At 45.9% G+C, this 5,754-nt stretch overlaps 1 protein-coding gene across 2 annotated transcripts in view; it reads left to right on the top strand.

Moving 5' to 3' along the window:
* Window positions 1-775: 775 nt before the first annotated feature.
* The window catches only part of TPST1 (tyrosylprotein sulfotransferase 1), a 121,045-nt gene continuing 116,066 nt past the window's right edge, over window positions 776-5,754 (top strand). For both annotated transcript variants that reach the window (XM_003794216.3, XM_023515733.1), the window contains exon 1: window positions 776-1,031. The gene's annotated coding sequence lies outside the window, so the exon portion shown is untranslated. The remainder of the gene's footprint in view (window positions 1,032-5,754) is intronic.

Genomic DNA, 5,754 nt, shown 5'->3' with positions numbered 1-5,754 from the left:
AAAACTACTTCCAAGATGGTAGACAGCAATTTTGAATATAATTGATAGATGCTTGAGCCATGCTTTCTCCAATCCACGTTAAGAGTTGAAATAACTGCTTTGACAGAACCTGGTGTAGATGTGTTTATAAAAAGGAATTTTACAAGTTAATTTTGCTGTGAAATTTCAAGCCCCTCCCCACTTCTCCCTTCCCTTCTTTGCCTTTTTCTCCTTTTCGAGTCTTCAAGTCTTTTAGGTAGTGCGTTTCCCACCTCTGAGAATCTCATTTGCACATTTGTCACTCATTTATACTTTAGTGTGGAATACAATATTGTGCGAATTTGATATTTGCCTTTGCGACTTATCTCCCATAAGATGAAAGGGCCGCTGAATCAATGGACAGGCCGAGGAGGAGTTTCCTGTTAAAAGCTCATTTTCTTGTCCAGTCCCAGAGCTCCAGGGATAAAGGCCTGCCTTCTGGGCCACCCACGTGGGGGACTGGGGCGGGGAGGACTGCCACCTGCTAGCTGTTCCGCACCAGCTGGGCCACGGCACCGCTGCTCAGGCGATACCCCGGCCAGGCAGGTGGCAGCCGGGGGGTCCTTCCCGGGGCGCGCACTAGCAGGGCAGCGGGTGCGCTGTCCAGGGCACTACGTCACACCCCGCCCCTCAGCGCCAGACCGATCGAGCGCAGTCCCAAGCCCCGCCTCCCTCCCTGGGCAGCCAGCCGGAACCCGCGAATCAGAGAGGCCAACACATCGCTCGGACAGCCGCCCAGCAGCCAATCACAGCACGCGTGTGATCCCGCGACCGCCCGGGAGGCTGGCAGCCGGCGCAGAGGCGGCGACGGCGGGAGTCGCTGCTGAGGCAGCCGCGGGCGCGGGTCGCGGCAGCTCAGCTCCGCGGGGACCGACTGTGCTGGCAGCTGCTGGCACCTGACTGTGAGAGCTGGCTACAGGGGCGGACGAAATGGCCCCCACCTAGGGCGGTGGGAGAAGCGGCTGAGGCCAGGATGCCGGCTGGGCGGCTTGGCGGCTCCTCACTCATCCCAGGTAAGGGGGACGCCGCTCTTGCCGCGGCTCCGCTCGGAGCGCCGCCCCGGTCTCCCTGCCCGTTGCCGCCTCCCTCCCAGCTCCGATCCCCGGCAGACTCCGTCTTGGCATCCCTCGGCCCCGCGTCGCCTACTGCCCGCTGGTCTCCTGGTCTGCCCCCGGCAGTTGTCCAACCCCACCCCCTAGCGCGGCGCCCCAGGTTCTGGCCCGCCCCGCTCCTGCTCCCACGCCCCTGCCCCCATCGCCAGCCTTTCGCAGTCGCCGGGCTACTCCGGCCGCGGTTGATTTCTCTGCCCTCTCACCTCTGCCTCTTCCCCTCCCTCTTGTGGTGCTGATACCACGTCCCAGCCCCGCAGTCTTTTGGGGCTTCTTCCCGGGATTAGACCTTAGTCTCGCCAGGATCAGTCTTTCACTCTCACCTGTACCCGGGCTGCGCTTTGGCAAGCTCACTCCTCATCCTTACCCTTTGTACTGGGTTCTCCCTCTGTGTCCATCGCCCTCCGCCTGCACCCCCCGCCCAGGTGCCCTGGTCTTGCTTTTTTGCTCCCAGACGCCTTCCTTTCCCAACTCGCCTTTTCTCCCCACATTTTGATCAACAACCCGTCGCTAACACTTCTTTCTTCCTTTCCTTACACTTAAACCTTCAGACACTTTCCCGCTCTCCTGAGTGTCACATCCATAGTTTTAACTTCTTACTTCGTCCTTAAGTGACCTGCACCCATAACATGTAATGTGTCTTGTCCAAAGTCTGGCACGCAGTAGGCCCAGCACGTGGTGGGTGCTCATGCATGTTAGTCTCTTTTGTACTCCAGAGGGGAGTAGCCAGAAGTTTAGTATTCAGGGGGATCTGACCCCTATCTGAAGAGTGATGCGGGAGATGGCAGGAGGAATTGGTGAACTCCAAGTGTAATAAAGCAATTAAGTGGTCAATTATTTACTCACTGTTTATTCAGAAGAAACAATTCCGCTATCTTTGTGTGATGTATTGTTTTATGTTAATTGCCTCTGTAAGGGATTCTTGGTCTGTTATTAAGTTGTCTTTGCAATATAATTATCACCCCACCCCACCCCCCACCAATCTACAGTGTTTGGAGAACATTTCTTTTAAGAAAGAAAGAGCCCCTGCCTTCTATAACATGGTATATAAGCAGTGTTCCATGTATTTATTAGCTGTATAGTCCAGGAAGCTGCAGTGAATTTTCATCCTTTGAGAACCAGGAGAAATCAGGTTTGGATTTCTTAAAATCAGCTGCTGTAGGGATCAGATATGCCTAAGAGTGTAAGTTCTGACAGGCTCTCTAAGAGTGAAAGAGGAACTATCCAACCTTCTCCCCCATCCCCCCCTACCTTTTCTGGTTCTCAGAGGAAATAGCCAGTCATTTTCTTAAAAGAATAAAATAAATTTGCCTTTCTTTAAATTATAAAAGCATTGGTATGGGCCTTGTGCTATTCTTGCCGCATTTACTCCACTGGTCTCAAGCCTGGATGAATCAGTTGCTTTTTCTGCTTCTGGGCTCCCCAGGGCAGGCTGGAGAAAATCATGAATTGTGCTGTTCTGAACTTCAAGGTTCCAACTTCACTTTCACTGCCTAGAGATTCTTTGACTTACCCCCTAGCTCCCACACTAAAATCGAAATGGCTGTTTGTGTAGCTTTACTATTCTTCTCTGACTCTTTGTCCTATTCTTGCCTTCTCTTCATTGCTTATTTTGCCTCTTATTTCACAGAAGAAGGCATCTAGAACAAAACAAAATCTTCCCTTGTTGCTTCCTTCCTTTTTTTAAATTCTTAGATTAACATGGCATTCCGTAGGGTTTCATTTGTTTTGTTCTTTTTTCTTCTTTAATATCATCTAGGACAAAACAAAAAACCTTTCTTGACTCTTCCTTCCTTTTCTAAATTCTCAGGTTTATGTGGCATTCCTTAAGATTTCATTTTTGTTCTTTTTTCTGTTCTCTCTCTAATTTCATTGGGTGATTATACTTCCTTTTATGGCTTCAAATCGTACCCATGTATTTATGGTTTTTGAAGATATATATATGGTCCCCACTCTTCCTGAACTTCAGGTACCAATTTTCATCTGTCTACTATAACTATACTTAGATACTTGGTACTTCAAACGTGGTTATCTTTTCTTTCCCTTTCTATCCATATCCATAGTCCCCTCAAAACACTTACAAACATTCTTTCTATTTTAATGTCTTTACCCTAGAAACCTTAGAATTGTCTTCTTTCTCCTCACATCAAGTGTGCCATAAATCTTATTGTTACTAACTCAGTCAGCTCTTTTTCTTTCTGTCGTCCTTGCTAGAAGATTGGTTTAGGCCTTAGTTATATTTTTTCCAAATAGCCAACAGCAACCTCATGGGCTTCCTTGTCTCTCGGTCCCGTACTCTAAAATCTTCAATATTGCTGCCAGAATTGGTCCCATTTCTAAAATAGCAATCTGACAATGCCACTCTTCCTTTAAAAATTCTTATCAGCTCCTTAACCCTTACCATGAAGAACCATTCCTTCCGGGCTTTCTATAACATAGGCTCATCCTTATCCTAGTTCCTTCATGATCCAGAGCAGAAAGCAGTTAAGGAAACGGACAGTTCACTACAGTGTGATCAAGACTATGTGATAGAGACAAAGATTATTATAGGATGATCTGGGAGCACAACCCTAGAGAGAGAGCACTTTTTCTGACTACCTGTCTTTCTTAGTTTGGGTTAGGTAACTTTTCATCGTGTTCTCACAGCACCCTGTGCGTACTGCCATATCCAATTTTACACTATTATGATGGTCTTTTTTCTTATTTTTCTCCCTGACTAGTTAGTGAACTCTTTAAGGAAGGGGTTGTGTTGTATTTCATTGTGTCTTCATTTTACAGCAAAGTGCCAGGTGCGTAATAGGTGTTTAGCAAACTAAGTTTTCAGAAGAGCTGAATCTAGACAAGGAAATATAAGAGAAAATTGGGTCTTTTGGAAGAGAAAATAACATGTACAAAGGTGTTTGATAACCTGGTGCTTTTGAGAAAGAACTGGTGGTTTGAAAAGGTTGGAGAAAGGGCATAATGAGAGATAAGGCTGGAAAGATATGTAGGAGCAGCTCATGAATGACCTTGTGTTTCTTATATCCTGATGGTAGAGAGCAACCTTTGAAGGATTTCAGCCCGGGAAGATCTTGGAGAGCCCAACTTGCGCCCATCGTAGCTTTTGTGTCTTGCTGCATGCCTCGCCTTTTGCTTTAGCCATATAAAATCACCTGCATTACCTGAATAGATGGCTCTGTTTGTGTGTCTCTTTTTCCATGGAATGCCTTTTCCCACCTTAGCTACCTCTAGATTATACATGTTTATGGTTATCTGTACAGTAGAACCTTCCCACATCTCCCCTGGTTCATCTTCCTCTTGATAATCTGATGTCAAAATGTGATTGCTGTGTTTACTTGTTTATGTGTCTTTCTCCTTTTCTCAGCTCTGAGAGTAGGGCTTTGAAATCAGGATGGATTTTGATTCATGTCTACATCCCCTACTCTGGCAGGTAACATGAATGAGTGTTGTTACCAGATACATTTTCAGAAAGATCATTCTGTTCCCTGGTAGCCTTGTGGAGAATGGGTTCAAAAGGGGCAAGACTGGATACATGAAGACCAGTTAAGGGCGTTGTTACAGGAATCTAGGTGAAAAGATCATGAGGCCAGTGAGGGGATGGAGATTGGGGTATAGATGTGAGAGTGAATCAGCTGAATAAGGAGAACTGATAAGGTGTGGGGGTGGAGGAGAGAAGAAGAGTCAAAGATGACTTCTTGATTTTTGGCTTGGGTTTCTGGGCAGTGGTGGTTCATTTCATTCAGATAGGAAATACAGGAAAAAGAATAGGTTTTAGAAGGTAAAGGAGAAATTCAGTTTTATTTTTTCTTCCTCACTACTAACCTTGCCATCCAATGGTACCAACTTGATATCCAGGGGATAGCTCAGGAGGGCAGTTAGACTTGAAAATGTATATGCAGGGTCTGTACCAGGATTGAAGCAAAAGTTGTCAGAAATAAGTGAGATTGCCCGATTAAATGACATTCAACATAGGATACTTTTTTTTTTTTAAGAGACAAATTCTCACTCTGTTGCCCAGGCTAAAGAGCAGTGGCATAGTTCACTGCAGCCTCAAACTCCTGGGCTCAAGTGATCCTAGGACTCTACATATGCATCACCACATCTGGCTAAGTTTTTAATTTTTTTCCTAAAGATAGGATCTTGCTGTGTTGCTCAGATTGGTTTCAGAATCCTGGCCTAAAGTCATCCTTGCACCTTAGCTTCCCAAATTGCTGGGATTATAGTTTGTATGATCCACCTGGCCAACCCAGGCTACTTTAAAACTACCTAGTAAGCTTTTAAAGGGCATAGCTGGGGGTTAGAGTTATCCACAGAGATTCCTATTCATTTAGTCTGGTGCAGGGGCAGACCTTGTTGTTTAAAAATGCTTTCCATGTGATAATGGGTATGTATCTATGCCTAAGAACTGGGCTGAGAGGAAAGAGGGAGTGATAGAAGCCTACAGAATAGTAGTATTTAATTCATTAATTTTAAAATCAGGATAAATATTACCTTTGTTAACATGGTTAATTTCCTGGTATTTTGTGCAATAGGTATTTGTGGTACCTATTAAAGTACCACATTTTGTCTAAATTATATCTTATGGCCAGGCACGGTGGCTCACACCTGTAATCCTAGCACTCTGGGA

The sequence above is a fragment of the Otolemur garnettii genome, unplaced genomic scaffold, assembly GCF_000181295.1.
Source record: "Otolemur garnettii isolate 467f Iridium unplaced genomic scaffold, OtoGar3 scaffold00077, whole genome shotgun sequence".
Classification (NCBI taxonomy): Eukaryota; Metazoa; Chordata; class Mammalia; order Primates; family Galagidae; genus Otolemur; species Otolemur garnettii.
This window is presented reverse-complemented; position numbering and strand designations above follow the sequence as displayed.